Here is a 27,762-nt window from a genome sequence, read left to right as displayed (position 1 = left end):
AGCCAGCTACAACAACACAACTACAGTACACTTTTCAACCTAACGCCCCGTGAGAATCATAGGCTGAGGTGTACCCAGCTACAACAACACAACTACAGTACACTTCAGACAGTCAGAGAGTGAAGAGTGGAAAGGATGAAATGGTGCGCTTGTAGCATCCCTTTATTGGGACAGGTGATAGGCGTTGCTATCACTTGCAAGTGTGTACGAGGTGTGATTCTGTGAATCAAGATGTAAATACAGTGCTCTCTGAAAGTATTCAGACCCCTTCACTTTTTCCACATTTTGTGATGTTACAGCCTTTTTCCTCATCAATCTACACACAATACCCCATAATGACAAAGCAAAAACAGGTTTTTAGAAATTGTTGCTAATTTATTCAAAATAAAAAACTGAAATATCACCTTTACATAAGTATTCAGACCCTTTACTCAGTTCTTTGTTGAAGCACCTTTGTCATTATTGCATATTGTGTGTAGATTAATGAGGAAAAAAAATAATTTCATCTATTTTTGAATAAGGCTGTAACATAACATAATACGGAAAAAGTGAAGGGGTCTGAATACTTTCAGAATGCACTGTATGTGCCTGTTATAGTCCCATTGTGTGATTGGTGTGTGTACTGTTTTCTGGCACAGGCCTTAACTGATCCAACAAGTTCACCAATCATCAATGGTGTGATATGAAGTTGATGGATTTTAATGTTACATGCTACACCAGTGCGTGTGTAAAGTGTTGACATTGCGTGGCTGCTGCAGCAGCAACGCAAAATGATTCTTGGAGTGCTTGGAAATGGTATCAATGCTTTTTGGACGCTTAAAAACATATTCAATTAGTTTCATAGTATGGTAAAGTAATAGAAACATAGATTATAGAAATACATACAATAGTGGTACCTGTATGAAAAACAAAGTGATTGTCCTCGTTTATATTTGGAGATAGAGGACAAACCCCAACTCTAACATATTCAGACTTGACAAGGCTCTCAACATAAAACAATGTACAGAATCCATAAATTAGAAGTTCCTTGCAGAAACAGACTGGGAGGCTATTTCTTCTGCATCCACACGTGCAACTGGTCACGTTTCTGGTGTAAGAGTAAATACTGCCATCTAGGGTTTAGAGATGGTTAACAGGAAATGGATACATTATTTTACGGATGTACTTTAGGCCTACGTTTGAGTAATTTAGCAGAAGCTCTTATCCAGAGCGACTTAAAATAAATAGCTACATTCATCTTCAGCTACATACATCACGGTCATCACAAGTAAGACTTTCTATAATAATAAATGCCACAAGCAGTCACAGTGGTAGAGAAAGGAAGTCAATTTAATTTAATGTTCAACTTAATTTATTGAACTTAAGACAACTATATAAATTGATTTGCTATGTATCCCTAAATAGCGGCCAATTGTGTTGAGGTTTCCAGGCTAACGGTGTCGGCATGTGCAGTCCCCTGTCTTATCTCTGCACCCCCACACGCTCTCAGCCAGGGCCACATCAACAAGGCTTTTGAGAGAAAGACTCGTCCCCTGGTTTGCCTGATTGTGTACCAGCTGAGCCATCAGAGGAGTCGCTTTCAACGAGAACATGAGGGTTGGGGCATATCTGGAGCCATCGTTCATCTGAAATTAAAAAAGTAACATCAGAGGGGAGTGCAAGGTGAGACAAGAATTGGACAAATTCAACTGAGAGTTGAAGGTCATGGACTAAATGCAACAGTAAAACTAGCAACAATCACCTTCATCTACTTAGTCTATAGGTTCTCTACCATCTCTCTAATCGTCACTATGCTCACCTTCTTCAATGTCTCCCTCTCCTGTTCTAGCTTCTCTTTTTCCAGACTCTGTTTCGCTCTTTCTTCAGCCACCATCACCAGGGCCTCTCTCCTCTTGATGGCCTCTATCTCTTTCTCCATCTGTTTCTTATCCTTTTTAAATGTCTCCTTCTCCTTCCACATCTTTTGATTTTCATCCACTCCTTCTTTATCATTTGCAACTCTGCTCCGACCTTCTCTGTCTTTCTAAGCATCTCCATTGAGGTCTCCTTTTCCTCCTCTAGCGTCTCCTTTTCCTGGCTCAGTTTAAGTCTTTCTTCGGCCTCCATCACCAGGGCCTCTCTCCTCTTGACTGCCTCCATTTCTTTTTCCATCTGTTTCTTGGCCTTGAGAAATGTCTCCTTCTCCTTCCACATCCCGAGCATTTCTTGCTCCACCTTCTGCCCGTCTCTTTTGATTTTCATCCACTCCTTCTTTATCATTTGCAACTCTGCTCCGACCTTCTCTGTCTTTCTAAGCATCTCCTTTGAGGTCTCCATCTCCTGCTCTTCCTTCTCTTTTTCCTTGCTCAGCTTAAGTCTTTCTTCGGCCTCCATCACCAGGGCCTCTCTCCTCTTGACTGCCACCATATTTTTCTCCATCTCTTTCTCCATCTGTTTCTTGGCCTTGAGAAATGTCTCCTTCTCCTTCCACATCATGAGCATTTCTTGCTCCACCTTCTGTCAGTCTCTTTGGATTTTCACACTCTCCTTCCTCATCATATTTAACTCTGCCTCTGCCTTCTCAGCCTTTCTAAGTATCTCCTTTGAGGACTCCTTCTCTTTCTCAATCTCCATCATGAGGATCTTGATCCCACTGTCCATCTCCTCCCTCTCCCTATTGAACTCATTCCTGTCCTCCTGCAGTCTTTCTGCCTTTCTGGCCAGGATCTCCTCCTCCCTCTGCCTAACTTTTTGGTCCCTTCTCTTTTGTTTCTCATATTCCTCTATCTTTTTCTCAAACTCTGCCTTCTCTGTCTTAATCCTCTCATGCTCCTTCCTAATATCCTCAATACTCATATATATTTTCACCTCCATTGTTTTTATGCACCTACAGTAGATAGAACACAAACAAAAATGATTGAAATAATCTCCACACACCCATACTATAATGCAACAGGAATGTCAGAAAGATTCTCCAAATGAGAAAGGGATAACAATCTTTGAGTTTGCCCTTCTGAATCAGTCAACAAATACCAGTACACCGATTGGCAGCAAAGAAATGTTATTATCTATAATGTGCGTTCGGCTGGCGTCATAATGGGTTTGGAATGACTATCATGGTAATTCACTGGCTAACAACTCTTATCAGCGTTCGATGCAATGGTTCGAAGTGACTTGGTCCTGTCAGAGGCCTATGTTAGAGTCAGCAAAAGCTTCCAGTGTGGGTTGGCTGGCTATGTTTGTTGACACGCCTTGAAATATAGCCTACAATTGTGGCCAACAGGTCAAATATCAGTGGCCATATAATGGGCACATTTTATTAACTGGAATCGGCCTGGTACAGGTAGGAGCCTATAGGCTAATAAGCAGAAGACCTCGGCAAAATTAAAATAGCCCTAATTCAATTCATGCATTTAGGTCTCTCATAATAATAATAAAAAATATATTTTATTTGGAATGTGTTTTTCATTTGTAGCCGACAATTTCAAAGCCTGTGCAGTTGAGTGCAATAGACACACAAACAAAAACACAAACAAAACACTAACAACAACAAGAGGACAGGACCTAAAGGAAGGCCTTTCTAAAGATGTGAGTTTTTAGGCATATAGAAATATCCAACGCTGAATTCGACTTAATGGGAATATCATCTCCTAGTGACAGATATCTCTCAGTGACATTTTTACGCGTCCCTTGTCCAAATGCTGTAAAGGTAGTCGGCCTATGCCGTCTCAAGTATTTACAAATACAAGTGTTATAAAACTATACTATATGTCAACTATACTACATCTCTGGCCTACATTAGCCTACCTCAGTCAGTAGGCTGTGTATAAGCGCCGAATCTTCCGGTTATAATCTCTTTATATCTCACTCTGGTAATACTGATTGCACAGGTTCAGGTTGCGTCTTAGCTCGTTATGCCACTAAACTAAAAGTTCAAGAACTTTGTGTATTATTGCAGAACATTCTCAATTCTGTGTACATATCAACGTCATAATGATACCAATAGCAACGCATTTTGGGTGGAATCCTCACTCCAAATCCGCGCGCGTAAATCTTGCATTCATGTCAATGGGAAATTGATTCGATTTTCACGCGGATCTCGAGTTAGGATTCCACTGCAATACACATTTAAGTTTAAGTTCATTTGAATTTATAGTGCATTTTACCCACAATATACGGCTTACACAAAAGTAGCCTACAAGACAAATACAACATTTGAAAAAACATATTGCATAGAATCAAATTTGGGGATATACAGGGTTTTTTTCTTTATAAAGTACATTACAAACATAAAGTCTCATAAAGTACATTACAAATACGAAACAATTATTAGTCCTATTTTTTATTAGTAATAATAATAAGTATTTTATATTTAATACAAAATAGATTAAATGGTGAAATTGGTGTGTATAAATATATAAAACTTGACTCATAATTCGTATAGTGCTGTTTTTGGAGTAATTACTAATTACTAGTAATTACTAGTGTGTGCGGACTGCGCTCCCTGTCCCGTCTCTCTGCTGTGGGGCAGCGGAGCACTCTGCCCCATCGTTGCGAGGGGAACAACGTGAGCGTGATTGGCGTAAGCAGGGAAAACCTCACGCAAATTATATTGGGTATGAATTCTGCCTAGCAACAGGTGGCGAAAAACTATTAAACGCTAATGTCGTTAACGTGGTCTGACATGACAGGAAATAATCACAAAGCAATTCAGTTCATCTACTGTACGTCTATCGCTAATGCTAGCTAGCTAAAGTTTTCACAATGAATCGTGTAGATTATTTGTTGACCATGCGGTTTAGTACATTGCCTTTGGAAGAGAAGTTGGAGATAAAACGTTTAGGGCCAACAGGAATGGTTTGACAAAAAGAGATGGCTAACCGCTACCACCTCGAAACATGCGCTGTTCTGTTTCCCATGTATGATTTTTGGTGGAGACTATTTGGGCATCGGCTGGATTCAAAGACATTATACATCTGTCAGAACAGAACAGACACCAGCGACTGAACGGCCTTGACATGCTTTCCATTGAAAATGCATTGATTCAGGGACAGATGGATTTCAACAGTAAAGTCATCGAGAGGTTTGCTGAAGCAACGAACCGCCGCGCTACTTTCCTATTCAAGTGTGCAGGTCTGTTTGGACATGTATGACAAATGGACAATGCGCCGTTCACTGTAGACTATATTGCTTTTGTTTTGTAGTCATTTTAAACGTTATACTGGCTGTGATATAAAGTGGAGGACTAAATGTTACGTATAGGCCTAATATCTAGACCGTTGATGGGCACACTTGTTACTTGTCGCTTTCAGAACCCTGGACTAGGCTCGGGCTGTATATTCATATAGTTCCGTTAATTAGCCTAGCCTACTTTCCGTGATTTAATGTGACTTTTGTAGTGTGTTATAGCCTCTGCACTGATGCTATTTATTTCACATTTAAAATAATACAATTGATAAAACCTGATTAAACTTTCCTACAAGTTAACGATGTGCCGAATGCTTGTATTTTGATTAAACATGCAAGTTATTGAAGACACGTGTCTGTCTCATCTTTTTACTTTGTTGCAGTATAGGCGTTCTGTGTCGCGCTGAAGCGTATGAAGTGTATTCAGTTATGGGGTTTACTGTACATACTTTTTCTCTGCACTGTTCCTGCTGCAGAGGATGCGTAAACGATTTTCCCATGTTGTTTTTTGGTTGTGGTCTGTGTTTATACATTTAGGCTATTAGTTGTATCCTACTTTTCAGTTTTACAAGTCAAATCTTATGACAGATGAGATGGCACTTCAACCGATAAAATGCAGGTACATTTTGACTACTGCTGCACTACGATACCCATAGATAGACCCAATACATTGGTAACTGCACTACTTATACAGCTCATATACTGCTTATACTGTTCATACTGCATTCTATATTTATTCTGCTTATAATGTTACTGTTAATACATATATTGCTTATACTGCACTACTTATACTGCTCATATACTGCTTATACTGCTCATATACTGCTTATACTGCACTACTTATACTGCTCATATATTGCTTATACTGCTCATATACCGCTTATACTGCACTACTTATACTGCTCATATACTGCTTATACTGCACTACTTATACTGCTCATTTATTGCTTATACTGCTCTACCTGTATATATTGTTCACATTGCACATTGCACGCTTTTTTGCACTTCTGGTTAGACGCTAACTGCATTTCGTTATCTTTGTACTTGTACTCTGCACAATGACAATAAAGTTAAATCTAATCTAACACCTATTTATTGGCATGTTTTGATGGCATGTTGTTCATTCTCATGTTATGATTTAGTTTGTGATTATACACACGTTTTTAGCGTGATGATAGAGACCCACTACCAGACAAGTACAAAACATACACAAGTCACATGCAAATCCCTGCACTGCAGACGACAGACAACAACTGTCTCTGTACAACTAGTCCTGGACCTCCACTAATAGACAGATACAAAGAGAGCAGCATACAGTAGCAGCAGAGCCCAGAGGCGAGGCGAGGCAAGGCAAGGCAAGGCAAGTTTATTTATATAGCACATTTCATACACAGGCAATTCAAAGTGCTTTACGTAAAATAGATAAAAAGGAAAGAGCATGAAAAAAAAATTAGAATAAAAACGCATAAAAGACAGAAAAAAAGAAAAAAAGTCACAGTGCATTTTAGGGTCACAGTGCAATTATTAGCGCCAATTTAGTTTCAATTTAAGGCAAAAGCGAAGCCCTTTTTTTTTAAAGCCCATTTTTGAAAGTAGCCAGTGTTGGGGCTGATCCTAAATCTATGTGTAACATAATAACTGAGAGACCTGCAGCAGGGCAGGTCCTCATCACTGGCTGTCTGCTTTGAGCTGGTTGTCGTTGGACTCCTGGCAGCGGAACAGGTCCATCTCAATGGGGATCTGGTGAGAGTTGACACACAGTTAAAGTATGAAGGAACGAGTAAAACAGATGTCAGCGTTACACTATGAATGTTACCTAATACAGTGTCACTGTTACGTTCGGGTAGCATTGCACTATAAATTCAAATAAACTCAAACTCCTGGACAACCTCTCTTGGGTCGACATACATTAAAATGGCCCTATGAAGTCTCGAGGGAGTTTTGCAGAAATACAAATAGCTTTTTTTTAAATCTCACACTTCCATCATTTAGTAGGTAGCCTATACTGAGGATGATTGGCGCCTAGTACTGAAAAATGCAATCTGGGAAATTAAATGGGGAGTACATACTCATGCAGTACGCAAGTACAGAATTGTAGTATGGGGGTTCAAACCCGGGTCTCCCATGTGGAAGACACAAACGCTACTATTAAGCCAAGAGGACATCCTCAAGGTCTGAGGGCGACACTTCAGTTTACATGTCTCAGGCAGGGCTACCTCATCATGCGAGTGTGATTCCAAAATCACCTCTGCTACATATAGAAACGCAACAAAGTCATAGGTACAAAATTATATTTACAATCATTGTATCATTATTTTGTCTCACATCTGTCTCTTTACAGACGGTGAAGTTGAACCTCTGTAGAATCTCCACCATCGCCAGTTTCATCAATACCAGAGCGAATCGCACGGATACAGTTCCGTGGGCCCAACCCGAACAGCATGTAGGTGTATGGGTCGATGCTCTCCTTGTTCTCCTTACTGAACCTACACACGGAGAGTTCAGAGGAGGAGGGGTTAAAGAACATATCAATTAAATCACAGTAATATGATGGTTATACATGGTTGAAGAAACCTGTTTGTGTTTGGTCGTCGCATTTAGGTTTGTTTTATGGTTGTTTGTGGAACACTGCTCTTATCGTTGCTGTTGTGATTGATATTGTGGTTGTGGTTAAGATGTGGCCCATTACCTCTCTGGTTTGAACTCCTCTGGGTCTTCCCACACATCGGGGTCACGGTGCAAGGTCCAGATGGGTATCATGACAACCATACCCTTGGGGATGGTGATGCCGCTGATCTCAACAGATTTCTTGGCGACTCTTTCAAGTCGATGGGGTACAACCTGAGAGACTCGTTGATCACGCTGTCTAGATAGTCCATCTGCATCAGAGCCTCGTACTGGATAGGAGCCTGCACAGGGATATTACACTCACATGAGCACTAGTGATTGGTCGTTCACGTAGCCGAAACCCAGAACTAACTATTTTTCGTTGCAAATCTGAAGAGCTGTTAGTTTTTTGTGTTCTTTTTTTGGGAAATGAACACAGTACTGTACTTATTCTAATCTGCATAGCCTAATTTCATGACACCCGCATACAGAACGCCATTACTTTCAATGTACGTGTGTAATAGTGTCTTGCTTTTTTGTTATACATGAATAAACAAAAAAATCGCTAAATAATGTTATCTTGATAGTTGAACAATGTAAATGATAGATGTACACAAGGATCAATCAGAAGTCAAAATGCCACTAAACTGGGCTGCTTTTAGTGGATTGACTGCTTGGAATATGTTAGAAATTATTTTTATAAAAACAGTTGCATCATAATGCTCAATAGCAGACGAGTAAATAAAGCTATTCAGTTCTTTATTTAGGGTGATTAAATTTACTAATTGTATTTGATATTCCATATGCAAATCAATTGAATTTATATGTTTTTTAATCATCTGAAATCTACTAATGTGATGGCCTGTTGAGATGAATCAAGCATTAAATGAGATGAATCAAGCATTAGTTCCATGGTACTTGGATTAATACATGAAGAGGTAAGGGTCAGGTCATCAAGATAGATGCTCCAACACACACATAACATAAGAATGATGTAATGGAAAAATACTAGGCTAGGACAAATCAGAGTAGGTGTATGTTTTCTTCAGCAGGTCAACTCGTTCCCCAGAGGGAACGGACCGGCGATATCTCCACCTGGAACGGATCGAGTGTCAGGGGCTGGGACCAGCCTAAAACACCAACAAGAGGAGAGCCAAGTCTAAACCGCGGCTCCTCCCCAACCAAATAGCCAATCACAATCATTCTGTTTACTGTAAAATGCCTTGTTTGACTGTTTGAATGCATCCATTTTTGGAAGGTTGGTTACAGATTAACAGCTTGCTGACTGTGATTTTCTTCGCCAAAAGTGGTCCTTGTACAAGTCTAGAATTTTGACATATAAATAAATAGCTAAAAGTAAGAAGTAGTTTGTCTTCTCCTTCAAATAAAGAACACGTTTTCTGACAAATTTGGTGACCCCGACGTGATTTGAAGAGAAGAAATTGGACCGAATTGAACCGACGGCGAAGTCCGGGAGACGGAAGCCAGACGGAGTTGTTTTCTTGTAACCCCTCAACACTCACAGAGGCTGGCCAAAAACAAAAAGGTAAGCAGAAACCTGTTGTTATAAACCGAATTCTGCATAGTTAACTTTGAATAGTGTAGACTGTGAGTGTGGAGGAGGTAAGAGTAAACCAACTACCAAATTTACAAATCTATGTATACTTAATGAAACCGTTAATGAAAATTTAACAATCAAAGTAATATATGTCAAAATTCTATTGTTCTGGGTTGGAGGCCCTCAGGGTTAGAGTCCCTGTAAATTCTATTGTTCTGGGTTAGAGGCCCTCAGGGTTAAAGTCCCTGTAAATTTTTTGTTTTAGGTTCAAGTCCTTTCAGGTTAAAGTCCTGATAAATGGGTTAGAGGCCCTCAGGGTTAAAGTCCCTGTAAATTTTTTGTTTTAGGTTCAAGTCCTTTCAGGTTAAAGTCCTGATAAATGGGTTGGAGGCCCTCAGGGTTAAAGTCCCTGTAAATTCTATTGTTCTGGGTTGGAGGCCCTCAGGGTTAGAGTCCCTGTAAATTCTATTGTTCTGGGTTGGAGGCCCTCAGGGTTAAAGTCCCTGTAAATTCTATTGTTCTGGGTTGGAGGCCCTCAGGGTTAGAGTCCCTGTAAATTCTATTGTTCTGGGTTGGAGGCCCTCAGGGTTAGAGTCCCTGTAAATTCTATTGTTCTGGGTTGGAGGCCCTCAGGGTTAAAGTCCCTGTAAATTCTATTGTTCTGGGTTAGAGGCCCTCAGGGTTAAAGTCCCTGTAAATTTTTTGTTTTGGGTTAAAGTCCCATTCAGGTTAAAGTCCTGATAAATTATATTTGTTGTGTGTTAGAGTTAATCTTGTTGTGAGTGGAGAGCGTATGGGACCAGGTTGTGTGAATAGGTAAAGCATTGAAGCTGAGGGAGGTGAGAGAGTTTGGAGAGTAATTGTGTTTGAAAGTAAAAGAAAGTGACATACTGATGAAAACATGTTGGTGTAAACTGTTATAAAAATTGTGCGAGCGTTCGCTCTACTGTTGTTGTGGTTGTTCAGTAAGTGGGAGGCCGGCCCCACCCTGAAAAGTTCTCTTTGTCTCGTTACTTCCTTAAAGCAGAGCAACTAGTGTTTTGGCTTCATCTAGTGTTCAAGTTCAGCTTTATTGACTAGCTCCATTTAATGTTCATGTTTAGCAATTATTGATTAGCTCCAACTAGTGTTCATGTTCAGTAATTAATGATTAAGCTCCATTTAATGTTTATGTTCAGCAATTACTGATTAGCTCCATATAGTGTTCAAGTTTTGGAACTACTGCTTGACCCCATCTATACAGGCCGGTGATTGACACTAATTTGATTAAAATCAAAATTCATCCATACATGACCAGCATGGTGGAAAACTATATGACAGAATGTGACACATGCAATGACCACGACCCAAAGATGGTCTACAAGTGTCCCATGGGAAAGTTCCCAGTACCAGACGCACCATTCAAGGACATCAGATATGGGTGCAGACAACAGAGTGAAAGGCTACAGATACCTACTAGTAATGGTGGATAGGCTCACTAAGTGGGTGGAAGCCACTCCCTGTAAAAAAGAGACAGCCAGCACTGAAGTAAAATGGCTAAGGAATGAACTCATTCCCAACCAGTATGCCATGACACCAGATTGACATGGCTAGATGCACTTCCCCTAGCACTGATGTTGATGAGGAACTCATCAAACAGCAAAACACATCTAACGCCCAATGAGTTGTTGACAGGTCGCTCAAATGCCAGGTCCTCCAAGACATGGAGGCCACCTGCCGTCCTTAGACATTTGGCACATAAATTGCAATGACTACATTAATGCATTGACTAACTTGTCTCGAGTTTTGTCTAACCAGGTACGGCAGGTGGAGGCAGAGCCTGAGACCGCAACACCCAAGACTCCTGTGGTAAAGGTTTAGTTCACACCTTAAGGGGTGTGAAAGGAGGGTTTTGTTGAGAAATTTTTATAAAAAACAATTTATTTTTGGTTCACACCTTAAAAGGTGTGAAAGGAGGGTTTTGTTAGAAATTATTTTTATAAAAACAGTTGCATCATAATGCTCAATAGCAGACGAGTAAATAAAGCTATTCAGTTCTTTATTTAGGGTGATTAAATTTACTAATTGTATTTGATATTCCATATGCAAATCAATTGAATTTATATGTTTTTTAATCATCTGAAATCTACTAATGTGATGGCCTGTTGAGATGAATCAAGCATTAAATGAGATGAATCAAGCATTAGTTCCATGGTACTTGGATTAATACATGAAGAGGTAAGGGTCAGGTCATCAAGATAGATGCTCCAACACACACATAACATAAGAATGATGTAATGGAAAAATACTAGGCTAGGACAAATCAGAGTAGGTGTATGTTTTCTTCAGCAGGTCAACTCGTTCCCCAGAGGGAACGGACCGGCGATATCTCCACCTGGAACGGATCGAGTGTCAGGGGCTGGGACCAGCCTAAAACACCAACAAGAGGAGAGCCAAGTCTAAACCGCGGCTCCTCCCCAACCAAATAGCCAATCACAATCATTCTGTTTACTGTAAAATGCCTTGTTTGACTGTTTGAATGCATCCATTTTTGGAAGGTTGGTTACAGATTAACAGCTTGCTGACTGTGATTTTCTTCGCCAAAAGTGGTCCTTGTACAAGTCTAGAATTTTGACATATAAATAAATAGCTAAAAGTAAGAAGTAGTTTGTCTTCTCCTTCAAATAAAGAACACGTTTTCTGACAAATACTGAATGTGCTACAGTCTATTATTTCCTATCACAGTCGACAGACTACAAGAAAACTGTCAGGTGGTTCAAATGTGAATAACTTGGTATCCATTCCATTAACTGTGGCCGGGCAGCACCGAACAGCCCAGAGAACATTACCATGGTGCTTTTGAATATTAGGTCCCTATCTGGCAAAACCTTTATTGATCTTATCTCAGAGCGAAAGCTGCACTGTAATGTTTTTATCTGAAACCTGGCTAAACATGAATGCATGTCAGTCTATTAGAAGTGGGGAAAAATATATTTTCACTCTATTATTTATCTAGCCATGTCGCTGAGCAGATGAGAATTTCATGATGAATATGAATATGAATAGTACACCATCAACAGCTTCCTCCTGTGATAATGATTTAGCAACCAGCTTCAACACCAAACTAAGGGCAACTATCGACTCTGTAGCACCAGTCAAACTGAAAAAGGCTGTGGCCAAATTTAAAAGAATTTGCAGAAAGTCTGAGCGGACAAAAACTGCAGGTCCACCTTGATATTCTTCGAGAGCATCTTTCTGCTTTTAATAAGGCAATAAAAAAACGCCAAGACAGACGGGATCATTTCTCAAAATTGATAATGAATCATAACAACTCAAACAGTGCTCTTTTCAACGATTGACAGCCTTATAAATCCCGCCCACAAGACACCTGGTGATCTGCTCTCCACCTACAAATGTGAGGAATTTGCAACATACTTCTGAGATAAGAGAACCAATATTAGGTGAGGAGGATCACTCAGGCAAGACCTGAAGATGTGTTTGATGACTTGTTACCCCACCTTCCACCACATGGAAGCACTATGAACTCTTTTGCAGTGGTCATACAGAAATGCTCAGCAAAGTGGGGGTCTGTTCATCTGCACCTAAAACTACCATGGTGAAACCCCTCCTGAAGAAAAGTAACTTAGACTCTTCAGTCCTTAGCGATTTTAGGCCAATCTCCAACCTTCCCTTTTTAAGCAAAAAAATAATAATTCTTGAAAAAAAGGTGTTCAAACTGTTAAATAATCTCCTTCTTCCCAACTGTACCTTTGACATGTTCCAATCTGGCTTTTGTGCCGATCATAGCACTGAGATAGCACTATGTTGTTAAGTTATTAACTAGGTTCTTAATGACCTTAGAATTAATTAATTAATGCTGATGCCAAAATGCTCTTTGTCCTTGTCCTGGTCAAACTGTCTGCACACTTAAAGACACTACTTACAGTAATACTAAGCACCAGGCAAAAAAACAAGGTGTTACCATTGACTCAGATCTTAATTTTGAAACCCATATCAAGAATGTGACTAAAACATATTTGTATCACTTAAAGAAGAGTAAGTAAGTTTGCCGGAAATCTGCCATCGTGGAGAAATTCTGTCTGAAGTTGTCCAAACAACAACATCCTCCCTAATAATAATATATCCCCCCGAAATGAACTTGCAGTGTTGGACATTAGCTGTTGTTTTTCTGCATGCGCACACGATTGGGAGAGGCAGCCACCAGAGAAAGGTCAGTCTACTCCCCTAGAACACCCCTGGCACTCACAACATGTTTATATGCAAACCGAATGTCAGGTAGGACACTGCATTTTAAAAAGCGTGTTTTCCGAACCAAAACAGCGTTCGTAAATGAAATATTTATTCATAAGGGATTTATTATAAGGGATCTTGTTCCCTGATCGCTACCGATTAAAGATAGTCATTACAACCGTTAGGAAGCTTTTAGAACGCTTGAATATTACATGGACCTTTACAGAACACAGCTGTAAAGGTGCAACCTTTCCTCTCCCAGGCTGACACTGAGAGACGAATGCATGCTTGTATTACTAGCAACCTTGATTACTGTAACACTCTCCTGTCTGGTCGACCAAAGAAATCTCTTGGCAAATGATACAAAATGCAGCAGCACGAGTCAGATGGAGAGCACATATCACACAAGTCTCTGCACTGATTACCTGTTAGTTTTATAATTTATTTTAAGATAATTGTATTAGTTTAGAAATCACTCTATGGTCATGCACACCACTGCATGTCAGACATGCTTTTAAGGTATATACCCTGTAGATCCCTCAGGTCCTCAGGTACTGGCCTTTTAACTATTCTGAAGATTCCAACAACACCTATCTACTTCCTGTTTCAAATGAATAATACTGGGCAGAAGTCTGCACAGGGATGCTACAGACACATTAGCACACTGCAAAATACTGTCACCTATCTAACCATCTGTAGGAGTCTGCAGTGCACAGGGGTTACACACTCATCAGTACCCTCTAAAACACTGTCACTATCATGTCACTATCACACTGTCACTGTCACTATCACCTGTTCCACATGAATAGTACTATATAGGAGTCTGCAGAGGGGTTACCTTGTTGGGAAACACAGTGTCTATCTCCTCCTGCAGCTTGGTCATGATGTGAGGGTTGGTTGCCAGATTGTAGGCCAGGAAGGACAGAGAGCTACTGGTGGTCTCATAGCCAGCAAAGATGAACATCATTGCCTGGGACAAGATCTCATGGTCACTCAATCCTATGATGATGGGAGAAATGGGGTGGTAGGTGTGTTTGTAGGTATAGGTGTTTGAGGCAGGTACTGTATGTGTGTGTGTTAGATGCTAGTATACAGTGTGTGTGTGTGTGTGTGTGTGTGTGTGTGTGTGTGTGTGTGTGTGTGTGCGTGTGTGTGTGTTTAAGGCAGGCACCTTTACTCTGCTCCTCTCCCTTTGAGTTGCTGTCTTTCTGCGAGTCTATCATCAGCTGCAGGAAATCTACCCGACTCTGGAAGCAGGCTTACGTCAGATCAAAATCACATGAGAACTACCAGATGCTACCAAATCTCTACAATTGTATTACACAATACTGGCTGAAGATCGTATATTTGATCAGATATATTTACATATCTTCCTGGTGCTAGCCACGCGATTGGACTTGATCTTCTGAAAGACAGCGTAGAAGAAATCTGTGACCGAGGCAGGGAATAGGGATACCTCCTTGTTTGCCATAACAGGACCCATGAAGGGGAAGAATGCTGGACGGACAGGAAATGCCACGGTTACAAACAGGAACAGGAAATACCATGATACGTGACTCCAATCCTATTCAATGCACAGCCCTGTCCAGAAACAACTCCTAGGCTCTATCCCTAGACACTTCTGTATCCAATCCACTCAGATCTCCAAGTGTCCAGCATTTAGGAACTAGAGGTTGGTTCTGGACAGGGCCCATGTGTTTGTCAAATGAGTAGAGCGCAAACCATTGGCAGTGTGGTTTATGTCAGTCTAATCAATGAAATCAATAGCTTCATTTATTGAGCACAAAATGATTTAGACTGAAAGCTATATGGGGGCAGTTGTACCGACTGTGAGGAACAGTGGGCTGAAGATGTCAAACTTGAGCATTTTCTTGATGTTGGTCACAAAGGGGTCAGAGGGGTTGTGGAGGGAGTCGATGTCGACACTGAATGAAGTGCTGACGACCTTATCCATACTGTATGGTCCAAAGAACCTGGAACACAACCACACAATCTTTGACCACCAGAACCACAACCACAAAATTAAAGGGGGAGTTCACTGAAATTACAAATTCACCTTATCTTCTCGGAGAGAAATCCTCACTCTTTTAGTTCAATGGGCTCTTCGTTATCGGCCGTCTTCTTCAGATTGCTGACCAAATTACCAGAGTGCTGCTTCATGATCCCGAACATCTGAGTTGGGAAGGATACATGGAAAAATATGATGATTGATACATGGATTAATATGTGCAAAACATGGGTTAATATCATGTTTGAAACAGGAATTATTTTAATGTTTATATAGCCTGAGAATATACATTCATACAGGATACATTATGTATATAGTCAAGGAATAAGTGACTCCAAAGATGAACTATTATTCTATACTCTGTCATCTGACCACTGAACTTATCTAAGATAAGATTAAATATACTTTTTTGTCCCGGATGGAAATTTGTCTTGGACAATTAAAGTTGCTGCTTCACACAACAACAAACAACAATGAATACACACTATACACATAGTACAAATCACATAAACACACACACACACACGTCAGAGTTGTTAGTCATTCATTTATTTGTGTTGTTGGAATGAATAAAAGAAGGAGAGGAGAGATGGGACTGTACCTCTTTGATCCGCCCACTGGTGAAGGAGGGAGACAGGACACTGCGGATCCGTCTCCATGTATCATCCTCAGCGATAAACACGGCGTCATACAGAGGCCCGTTGAGATAGAAATTCTCGAAAAATAACAATGATTATATACTGCAAAATTAACCGAATATTAATAATGCTATAATAACAATGATATTATCTATTTAATAAGTCCTTATGTTTTTTTCCCCATACAACAACTTCAATTTAGCGTATTACCCTCCTGTTAGTGAAAAGGGAGTAGCATTCCTTGATGAGGATGGTTTTGATCATGGCTGTGTCCATGATACACAGGACGGGCTGACGGCCATCATAGATCCTACAGACCAGCAAAAACAAAGATAGTTAGATATACACTCACCCAACACTTTATTAGGAACACTATACTAATACTGGGTAGAGCCTCCCTTTGCTCTCAAAACAGCCTCAATTCTTCGTGACATTGATTCCTTTGAGATTCTGGTCCATGATGACATGATTGCATCACGCAATTCCTGCACATTTTTCAGGTGCACTTTCAAGATGTGAATCTCCCGTTTTGCCACATCCCAAAGGTGTTCTATTGGATTCAGATCCGGTGACAAGGAAGGCCACTGAAGAACACTGAACTCATTGTCATGTTCATGAAACCAGTTTAAGACGACTTTTGCTTTGTGACATGGTGCATTATCATGCTGGAAGTAGCCATTAGAAGGTGGGTAAATTGTGGCCATGAAGGGATGCACATGGTCAGCAACAATACTTAAATAGGCTGTGGCATTCAAGCAAATATACCGTAGATAGAGACAGACAGACCCATCACAGATCCTGCACTCTTTGAAAAAGTGCTACCTAGAACCAAAAAGGGTTCTTCTTCCACTGTCCCTTTGAAGAAACCTTTTGGGTTCCATGTAGAACCCTTTCCACAGAAGGTTATACAGTACCGTGCGTAAGTAATGGGACAGTGAAGCATTTTTTCTTCTGTTTGGATTTGAAATAAAAACGTAGAGATTTTTATTTTTTATTTGATGTACATATTGGTTTATCATTCAGAAATTACAACACTTTTATGCATAATCCCCCTATTTCAGGCTACACAAAAGTGATAGGACAATTGGCTTGACAAGTGTGTTCGTCAGGTGTGTTACGTCACATAATTTGTGCAGTCTGCTATTGGTGTCTTGTCAACATGAGGACCAAAGAGATGTTATTGAAAGTCAGGGAAGCCATTATGATGCTGAAATATCAGAAAAAAAGTAAACATAGCCAAAACCTTAAACCTACCAAAATCAACAGTTTGGAACTTCATTTAACTTCATTAAAAGGAAAGAAAGCACTGGTGAGCTCAGAAATTGCATAATTGAGAATCATTTATTTACATCTTGTCAGTCCAAGTACAAGTAAATGGCTCCAAACTCATTGGACGGCATTTCATCATACAGCAGGACAATGACCCAAAACATACTGCCATAGGAACTAGGGAATTTTTCAGGGCCAAAAAGTGGAAATTTGTTGACTGGCCAAGTCAGTCTCCAGATTTAAATCCTATAGAACATGCATTTCATTTGCTCAAGAGGAGACTTAGGGCAAAACATCCTAAAAAAACAACAACAGTCACTGCAACATAGGTCTGGCAGAGCATTACCAGAGAAGATACCCAGCGGGGTCACAGTGGGTCACAGACTTTTGCACTTTTGCATACAAAGGATTGGGGACCAAATACTAAACATGAGTGCTTAATTTAGACATTTGATAATGCAAAAGAAGGAAAAATGCTTGGGCACCAAATGGCTAGAGCCAGCCCTGATTAACAGAACCTTTATCGAGCGCACAACATCACATTAATGCCCATAGGAAGAATGAGAATAGAGTATCAACAAAATAACCATTTTAACACAATTTAAAACAACATACGTCTGTAAGTTTTAACCATACGTTAATGTGCGTCAAGGAAAACGCGGGAGAATGATGCCCGTGATGGGCCTAACCCAAAACTCAAAGAATATCTCGCTGTCCCTCTCCTTAAATATCATTCCCAACAAAGGACAAGGTGTGAGATACATTACAATAGCAAATGAATTTACAAATGGTGAAAGCTGAAAAATCTGAAACATAGTCAAAACCTTAGACTTGCCAAAATCAAGCACTGATGAGCTCAGCAATCGCAAATGGCTGAGGCTTCACTGCAAGATGCAAACCACTAGTTATTCTTAAAAAGGATAGTCAGGTTACAGTTTGCTAAGAAGTACCTAAAAAGCCTGCAGAGGTGTGGAAAAAAGTCTTGTGGACAGATAAGATGAATATTATCAGAGTGATTGCAAGAGGAAAGTTTGGAGAAAAAAGGATCTGCCCAAGGTTTACAGCATACCATCCCATCTGTGATACATGGTGGAGGGGATGCTATGGTTTGGGCATGTATAGCTGCCACTAGAACTTGCTAACTTATCATAATTGATGATGTTACTGCTGACAGCAGCAGCAGAATGTATTCTGAAGTGTACAGAAATATCTTGTCTGGTCGAGTAAAAACAATGCTTCCAAATTCATTGGATGGCGCTTCATCATACAGTAAGACAATGACCCAAAACATACTGCCATTGGAGCTAGGGAGATTTTCAGGGCGAAAAAGTGGAAAGTCCTTGACTGGCCATGTCAATGTTTGGATTTAAATCCTATTGAACATGCATTTCATTTTCTGATGGTAAGATTTTGGGCAAAAAGACCTGGCAAAAAGATGGCTGGCCTGGCAGAATATCACCAGAGAAGATACCCAGCACCTGGTGGGGTCAATGGGTCCCAGACGGTTATTGCATACAAAGTATTGTCGACCAAATACTAAACATGAGTGCATCATTTCGACCATGTATACCAATACTAGACAAAAGAAAAGAAAAGAATCTAGCAAAAGCAAACTATGTTCTGACAGGGTTTGACTCATCTAATACGACATCAGATCTGGATAGGTTCCTTGATTTCCTCTGAAAGGTGACATAGGCATGAAAACATGTACACAACATCAAGAAGAAACCATTGATTAAAGCCAAATCAATTGACAGAGGCATGGCAGAAAATGTGTGTTGTCTCTTTAAAAGAAATGTTAAAAATCTCTTTGTTTTCCCTGAATGAAACAAAGCACAGGTGTTTAAAAGGCCAGCCCCACCCCTGATTACAATGATCCACACATGGAGACAGCCAAAGCAACATAGATCAATAAGACATCGCACATGTCACACCAGAATGTGTGTTGGCAAGTGTGTGCCCTTATAGCCAGGATCCACTCTCTGGTCACATCTCCCTGATGTTGGTTATGAAGAACTTTATCAAACGTTTGGATTTGAAATTAAACAATTACTACAAGGTTAAAGTAGAGATTCTCAGCTTTTATTTGATGGTATTTGTATACACATTGGTTTCACCATTTAGAAATTACCCCACTTTTTATGCATAATCCCCCTATTTCAGTGTACCCAAAAGTAATGGGACAGACTTATCAAATGTCCAAATGAAGCAGTCATGTTTAGTATTTAGTGGACAATCCACTAGTATTTAGTGGACAATAACTGCCTGAAGTCTGCAACCCACTAACCTTACCAGACGCTGGGCATCTTCTTTGGTGATGCTCTGCTAGGCCTGTACTGCAGCCATCTTTAGTTGTTGTTTGTTTTGAGGTCTTTTTGCCTAAATTCTTATCATTAGGGAAATGTAATGCATGTTCAATTGAATTTTAATCTGAAGATTGACTTGGCCAATCAAGATCTTTCCACTAGTTGCTATGGCAGTGTTTTGGGTCATTGTTTTATTGTATGGTGTGGCTCCATCCAATGCATTTGGAGGCATTTGCTTGCACTCAAGCAGACAAGATGTTTCTGTGCACTTCAGAATACATTCTGCTGCTGCCGTCAGCAGGTACAATCATCAATTAAGACAAGTTAGCAAGTTCTAATGGCAACTATACATGCCCACACCTAACACCCCCTGCACCATGTTTCACAGATGAGGTGGTATGCTGTGGATCTTGGGCAGATCCTTTTTTCTCCAAACTTTTGTCACGTCCATGATAATATTCATCTCATCTGTCCACAATATCTTTTACGAGACCTTTGCAGGCTTTTTAGGTACTCTTTTTTAGCAAACTGTGACCATCCTTTTTGATGATAACTAGTGGTTTTTGATGATAAATGTGTCTTCCTCTTAGTTATAAACAAACCAGAATTAAATGCATAGGTCTATGTATGTATGGATGGATGGATGTTGTCATTGGAACAGCTGGAAGACTTTCTCTGCAACCCCCGAAAAAACACATGTACGCAAGCACGCACAAACACACACACACACACGCACGCACGCACGCACGCACGCACGCACACACACACACACACACACACACACACACACACACACACACACACACACACACACACACACAGGCATGTTTAAGATATGCGTAGCCCATGTTTATTAGTTGACTTAGTTGTGGGGTTAGTTTAGATACAGCGCACGATGCAACAAACAGGTATAATATCAGCACACCTCAGCATTGCTACACCCACGTGCTACCACAGGGAACTGGTACCCGCATAGTTAGATATGGTGGTCCCACACCAGAGAGAACTGGTATGTTCCAGATCATTATACGAGGTAACTAGCTAGTAAATTATTAATTACTAGAAAGTGCTCAGTAGTCCTAGGGCTACAAACACAAGCTGACCAACCCTCCTGCAAACAGGGTGCTAATATTTCTCAATATTACCTTGTCAAAGCTAGCCAAGGTTCTCAGCTGTCCGGAAACAACAAGTAACTTAGTTAGCCGTCCGTCCCAAGTGCTAGCTGTAGCCTACACATGTGACCTTATAATAACCTGAGGAATTATCGTCGAGCTAGGGTTCAACAATAACAAAGAATTGAGAGCTCACAGGTTAGCCTGCTAGCTCAGAGAGTTAACAGGTGCTCAGAAGGTGAAAATCATCGTTGAGCTGAACCGTAGGATTCTATCAGAGACAATCTAACGCCCCGTGAGAATCATAGGCTGAGGTGTAGCCAGCTACAACAACACAACTACAGTACACTTTTCAACCTAACGTCCCATGAGAATCATAGGCTGAGGTGTACCCAGCTACAACAACACAACTACAGTACACTTTTCAACCTAATGCCCCGTGAGAATCATAGGCTGAGGTGTACCCAGCTACAACAACACAACTACAGTACACTTCAGACAGTCAGAGAGTGAAGAGTGGAAAGGATGAAATGGTGCGCTTGTAGCATCCCTTTATTGGGACAGGTGATAGGCGTTGCTATCACTTGCAAGTGTGTACGAGGTGTGATTCTGTGAATCAAGATGTAAATACAGTGCTCTCTGAAAGTATTCAGACCCCTTCACTTTTGCCACATTTTGTGATGTTACAGCCTTTTTCCTCATCAATCTACACACAATACCCCATAATGACAAAGCAAAAACAGGTTTTTAGAAATTGTTGCTCATTTATTCAAAATAAAAAACTGAAATATCACCTTTACATAAATATTCAGACCCTTTACGTTTTTTGTTGAAGCACCTTTGTCATTATTGCGTATTGTGTGTAGATTAATGAGGAAAAAAATAATTTCATCTATTTTTGAATAAGGCTGTAACATAACATAATACGGAAAAAGTGAAGGGGTCTGAATACTTTCAGAATGCACTGTATGTGCCTGTTATAGTCCCATTGTGTGATTGGTGTGTGTACTGTTTTCTGGCACAGGCCTTAACTGATCCAACAAGTTCACCAATCATCAATGGTGTGATATGAAGTTGATGGATTTTAATGTTACATGCTACACCAGTGCGTGTGTAAAGTGTTGACATTGCGCGGCTGCTGCAGCAGCAACGCAAAATGATTCTTGGAGTGCTTGGAAATGGTATCAATGCTTTTTGGACGCTTAAAAACATATTCAATTAGTTTCATAGTATGGTAAAGTAATAGAAACATAGATTATAGAAATACATACAATAGTGGTACCTGTATGAAAAACAAAGTGATTGTCCTCATTTATATTTGGAGGTAGAGGACAAACCCCAACTCTAAGATATTCAGACTTGACAAGGCTCTCAACATAAAACAATGTACAGAATCCATAAATTAGAAGTTCCTTGCAGAAACAGACTGGGAGGCTATTTCTTCTGCATCCACACGTGCAACTGGTCACGTTTCTGGTGTAAGAGTAAATACTGCCATCTAGGGTTTAGAGATGGTTAACAGGAAATGGATACATTATTTGAGTAATTTAGCAGAAGCTCTTATCCAGAGATACTTAAAATAAATAGCTACATTCATCTTCAGCTACATACATCACGGTCATCACAAGTAAGACTTTCTATAATAATAAATGCCACAAGCAGTCACAGTGGTAGAGAAAGGAAGTCAATTTAATTTAATGTTCAACTTAATTTATTGAACTTAAGACAACTATATAAATTGATTTGCTATGTATCCCTAAATAGCGGCCAATTGTGTTGAGGTTTCCAGGCTAACGGTGTCGGCATGTGCAGTCCCCTGTCTTATCTCTGCACCCCCACACGCTCTCAGCCAGGGCCACATCAACAAGGCTTTTGACAGAAAGGCTCGTCCCCTGGTTTGCCTGATTGTGTACCAGCTGAGCCATCAGAGGAGTCGCTCTCAACGAGAACATGAGGGTTGTGGCATATCTGGAGCCATCGTTCATCTGAAATTAAAAAAGTAACATCAGAGGGGAGTGCAAGGTGAGACAAGAATTGGACAAATTCAACTGAGAGTTGAAGGTCATGGACTAAATGCTATAGTAAAACTAGCAACAATCACCTTCATCTACTTAGTCTATAGGTTCTCTACCATCTCTCTAATCGTCACCATGCTCACCTTCTTCAATGTCTCCCTCTCCTGTTCTAGCTTCTCTTTTTCCAGACTCTGTTTCGCTCTTTCTTCAGCCACCATCACCAGGGCCTCTCTCCTCTTGATGGCCTCTATCTCTTTTTCCATCTGTTTCTTATCCTTTTTAAATGTCTCCTTCTCCTTCCACATCCCAAGCATTTCTTGCTCCACCTTCTGCCCGTCTCTTTTGATTTTCATCCACTCCTTCTTTATCATTTGCAACTCTGCTCCGACCTTCTCTGTCTTTCTAAGCATCTCCTTTGAGGTCTCCTTCTCCTGCTCTTCCTTCTCTTTTTCCTTGCTCAGTTTAAGTCTTTCTTCGGCCTCCATCACCAGGGCCTCTCTCCTCTTGACTGCCACCATATTTTTCTCCATCTCTTTCTCCATCTGTTTCTTGGCCTTGAGAAATGTCTCCTTCTCCTTCCACATCCTGAGCATTTCTTGCTCCACCTTCTGTCCGTCTCTTTGGATTTTCACGCTCTCCTTCCTCATCATATTGAACTCTGCCTCTGCCTTCTCAGCCTTTCTAAGTATCTCCTTTGAGGACTCCTTCTCTTTCTCAATCTCCATCATGAGGATCTTGATCCCACTGTCCATCTCCTCCCTCTCCCTATTGAACTCATTCCTGTCCTCCTGCAGTCTTTCTGCCTTTCTGGCCAGGATCTCCTCCTCCCTCTGCCTAACTTTTTGGTCCCTTCTCTTTTGTTTTTCATATTCCTCATATTCCTTTTTCTCAAACTCTGCCTTCTCTGTCTTAATCCTCTCATGCTCCTTCCTGATATCCTCAATACTCATATATATTTTCACCTCCATTGTTTTTATGCACCTACAGTAGATAGAACACAAACAAAAATGATTGAAATAATCTCCACACACCCATACTATAATGCAACAGGAATGTCAGAAAGATTCCCCAAATGAGAAAGGGATAACAATCTTTGAGTTTGCCCTACTGAATCAGTCAACAAATACCAGTACACCGATTGGCAGCAAAGAAATGTTATTATCTATAATGTGCGTTCGGCTGGCGTCATAATGGGTTTGGAATGACTATCATGGTAATTCACTGCCTAACAACTCTTATCAGCGTTCGATGCAATGGTTCGAAGTGACTTGGTCCTGTCAGAGGCCTATGTTAGAGTCAGCAAAAGCTTCCAGTGTGGGTTGGCTGGCTATGTTTGTTGACACGCCTTGAAATATAGCCTACAATTGTGGCCAACAGGTCAAATATCAGTGGCCATATAATGGGCACATTTTATTAACTGGAATCGGCCTGGTACAGGTAGGAGCCTATAGGCTAATAAGCAGAAGACCTCGGCAAAATTAAAATAGCCCTAATTCAATTCATGCATTTAGGTCTCTCATAATAATAATAAAAAATATATTTTATTTGGAATGTGTTTTTCATTTGTAGCCGACAATTTCAAAGCCTGTGCAGTTGAGTGCAATAGACACACAAACAAAAACACAAACAAAACACTAACAACAACAAGAGGACAGGACCTAAAGGAAGGCCTTTCTAAAGATGTGAGTTTTTAGGCATATAGAAATATCCAACGCTGAATTCGACTTAATGGGAATATCATCTCCTAGTGACAGATATCTCTCAGTGACATTTTTACGCGTCCCTTGTCCAAATGCTGTAAAGGTAGTCGGCCTATGCCGTCTCAAGTATTTACAAATACAAGTGTTATAAAACTATACTATATGTCAACTATACTACATCTCTGGCCTACATTAGCCTACCTCAGTCAGTAGGCTGTGTATAAGCGCCGAATCTTCCGGTTATAATCTCTTTATATCTCACTCTGGTAATACTGATTGCACAGGTTCAGGTTGCGTCTTAGCTCGTTATGCCACTAAACTAAAAGTTCACGAACTTTGTGTATTATTGCAGAACATTCTCAATTCTGTGTACATATCAACGTCATAATGATACCAATAGCAACGCATTTTGGGTGGAATCCTCACTCCAAATCCGCGCGCGTAAATCTTGCATTCATGTCAATGGGAAATTGATTCGATTTTCACGCGGATCTCGAGTTAGGATTCCACTGCAATACACATTTAAGTTTAAGTTCATTTGAATTTATAGTGCATTTTACCCACAATATACGGCTTACACAAAAGTAGCCTACAAGACAAATACAACATTTGAAAAAACATATTGCATAGAATCAAATTTGGGGATATACAGGGTTTTTTTCTTTATAAAGTACATTACAAACATAAAGTCTCATAAAGTACATTACAAATACGAAACAATTATTAGTCCTATTTTTTATTAGTAATAATAATAAGTATTTTATATTTAATACAAAATAGATTAAATGGTGAAATTGGTGTGTATAAATATATAAAACTTGACTCATAATTCGTATAGTGCTGTTTTTGGAGTAATTACTAATTACTAGTAATTACTAGTGTGTGCGGACTGCGCTCTCTGTCCCGTCTTTCTGCTGTGGGGCAGCGGAGCACTCTGCCCCATCGTTGCGAGGGGAACAACGTGAGCGTGATTGGCGTAAGCAGGGAAAACCTCACGCAAATTATATTGGGTATGAATTCTGCCTAGCAACAGGTGGCGAAAAACTATTAAACGCTAATGTCGTTAACGTGGTCTGACATGACAGGAAATAATCACAAAGCAATTCAGTTCATCTACTGTACGTCTATCGCTAATGCTAGCTAGCTAAAGTTTTCACAATGAATCGTGTAGATTATTTGTTGACCATGCGGTTTAGTACATTGCCTTTGGAAGAGAAGTTGGAGATAAAACGTTTAGGGCCAACAGGAATGGTTTGACAAAAAGAGATGGCTAACCGCTACCACCTCGAAACATGCGAAACTGTTTCCCATGTATGATTTTTGGTGGAGACTATTTGGGCATCGGCTGGATTCAAAGACATTATACATCTGTCAGAACAGAACAGACACCAGCGACTGAACGGCCTTGACATGCTTTCCATTGAAAATGCATTGATTCAGGGACAGATGGATTTCAACAGTAAAGTCATCGAGAGGTTTGCTGAAGCAACGAACCGCCGCGCTACTTTCCTATTCAAGTGTGCAGGTCTGTTTGGACATGTATGACAAATGGACAATGCGCCGTTCACTGTAGACTATATTGCTTTTGTTTTGTAGTCATTTTAAACGTTATACTGGCTGTGATATAAAGTGGAGGACTAAATGTTACGTATAGGCATAATATCTAGACAGTTGATGGGCACACTTGTTACTTGTCGCTTTCAGAACCCTGGACTGGACTCGGGCTGTATATTCATATAGTTCCGTTAATTAGCCTAGCCTACTTTCCGTGATTTAATGTGACTTTTGTAGTGTGTTATAGCCTCTGCACTGATGCTATTTATTTCACATTTAAAATAATACAATTGATAAAACCTGATTAAACTTTCCTACAAGTTAACGATGTGCCGAATGCTTGTATTTTGATTAAACATGCAAGTTATTGAAGACACGTGTCTGTCTCATCTTTTTACTTTGTTGCAGTATAGGCGTTCTGTGTCGCGCTGAAGCGTATGAAGTGTATTCAGTTATGGGGTTTACTGTACATACTTTTTCTCTGCACTGTTCCTGCTGCAGAGGATGCGTAAACGATTTTCCCATGTTGTTTTTTGGTTGTGGTCTGTGTTTATACATTTAGGCTATTAGTTGTATCCTACTTTTCAGTTTTACAAGTCAAATCTTATGACAGATGAGATGGCACTTCAACCGATAAAATGCAGGTACATTTTGACTACTGCTGCACTACGATACCCATAGATAGACCCAATACATTGGTAACTGCACTACTTATACAGCTCATATACTGCTTATACTGTTCATACTGCATTCTATATTTATTCTGCTTATAATGTTACTGTTAATACATATATTGCTTATACTGCACTACTTATACTGCTCATATACTGCTTATACTGCTCATATACTGCTTATACTGCACTACTTATACTGCTCATATATTGCTTATACTGCTCATATACCGCTTATACTGCACTACTTATACTGCTCATATACTGCTTATACTGCACTACTTATACTGCTCATTTATTGCTTATACTGCTCTACCTGTATATATTGTTCACATTGCACATTGCACGCTTTTTTGCACTTCTGGTTAGACGCTAACTGCATTTCGTTATCTTTGTACTTGTACTCTGCACAATGACAATAAAGTTGAATCTAATCTAACACCTATTTATTGGCATGTTTTGATGGCATGTTGTTCATTCTCATGTTATGATTTAGTTTGTGATTATACACACGTTTTTAGCGTGATGATAGAGACCCACTACCAGACAAGTACAAAACATACACAAGTCACATGCAAATCCCTGCACTGCAGACGACAGACAACAACTGTCTCTGTACAACTAGTCCTGGACCTCCACTAATAGACAGATACAAAGAGAGCAGCATACAGTAGCAGCAGAGCCCAGAGGCGAGGCGAGGCAAGGCAAGGCAAGGCAAGTTTATTTATATAGCACATTTCATACACAGAGGCAATTCAAAGTGCTTTACGTAAAATAGATAAAAAGGAAAGAGCATGAAAAAAAAATTAGAATAAAAACGCATAAAAGACAGAAAAAAAGAAAAAAAGTCACAGTGCATTTTAGGGTCACAGTGCAATTATTAGCGCCAATTTAGTTTCAATTTAAGGCAAAAGCGAAGCCCTTTTTT

At 40.1% G+C, this 27,762-nt stretch overlaps 2 pseudogenes across 2 annotated transcripts in view; both read right to left on the bottom strand.

Moving 5' to 3' along the window:
* Positions 1-27,762, bottom strand: part of LOC310824130 (cytochrome P450 3A30-like) — a 187,048-nt pseudogene that overhangs the window by 101,211 nt on the left and 58,075 nt on the right. Inside the window, exons 3-10 of the transcript in view lie at positions 16,418-16,517; positions 16,171-16,284; positions 15,645-15,733; positions 15,399-15,534; positions 14,733-14,802; positions 14,400-14,560; positions 7,856-8,075; positions 7,492-7,652 (exon numbers count right to left, since the gene is read on the bottom strand). The product of the transcript in view is annotated as a cytochrome P450 3A30-like (transcript). The remainder of the gene's footprint in view (positions 1-7,491; positions 7,653-7,855; positions 8,076-14,399; positions 14,561-14,732; positions 14,803-15,398; positions 15,535-15,644; positions 15,734-16,170; positions 16,285-16,417; positions 16,518-27,762) is intronic.
* LOC310823672 (cytochrome P450 3A27-like) overlaps positions 18,535-27,762 on the bottom strand; it is a 50,484-nt pseudogene continuing 41,256 nt past the window's right edge. The window contains exon 11 of the transcript in view: positions 18,535-18,553. The product of the transcript in view is annotated as a cytochrome P450 3A27-like (transcript). The remainder of the gene's footprint in view (positions 18,554-27,762) is intronic.

Source organism: Argentina silus (assembly GCF_951799395.1).
Source record: "Argentina silus genome assembly, chromosome: Y".
Classification (NCBI taxonomy): domain Eukaryota; kingdom Metazoa; phylum Chordata; class Actinopteri; order Argentiniformes; family Argentinidae; genus Argentina; species Argentina silus.
The sequence above is the reverse complement of the archived record's forward strand: the minus strand, read 5'-3'. Positions and strand labels throughout refer to the sequence as shown.